At 48.1% G+C, this 374-nt stretch overlaps 1 protein-coding gene across 1 annotated transcript in view; it reads left to right on the top strand.

Annotated features, from left to right (window-relative positions):
- The window catches only part of LOC104986158 (dihydrodiol dehydrogenase 3-like), a 27,682-nt gene that overhangs the window by 13,764 nt on the left and 13,544 nt on the right, over positions 1–374 (top strand). The gene's annotated exons all lie outside the window — the stretch shown is intronic.

Here is a 374-nt window from a genome sequence, read left to right on the forward strand (position 1 = left end):
TGGTCTCCCGCGTAAACCAAGCTACTCAGCTTCTTCTCTCCACTGAATTTTCCTACTGAGCTATCCTCATTCTATTGTTCTCTATATCTCTAATTAGCATATAAATAGTCGCCGCCGCCGTCTCCCCTTCGAATACCCTGGATCAGCCGGGGCTGGTCCTCGGCAATCTCCAGTAGCATATTGGGCACCTACTGACCTGGGGAGTTTCTCTTTCAGTATCCTATCATTTTGCCTTTTCATACTGTTCATGGAGTTCTCAAGGCAAGCATACTGAAGTGGTTTGCCATTCCCTTCTTCAGTGAACCACATTCTGTCAGATCTCTCCACCATGACCCACCCATCTTGGGTTGCCCCATGGGCATGGCTTAGTTTCA

This window comes from Bison bison, unplaced genomic scaffold, assembly GCF_000754665.1.
Source record: "Bison bison bison isolate TAMUID 2011002044 unplaced genomic scaffold, Bison_UMD1.0 scf7180017864063, whole genome shotgun sequence".
Classification (NCBI taxonomy): domain Eukaryota; kingdom Metazoa; phylum Chordata; class Mammalia; order Artiodactyla; family Bovidae; genus Bison; species Bison bison.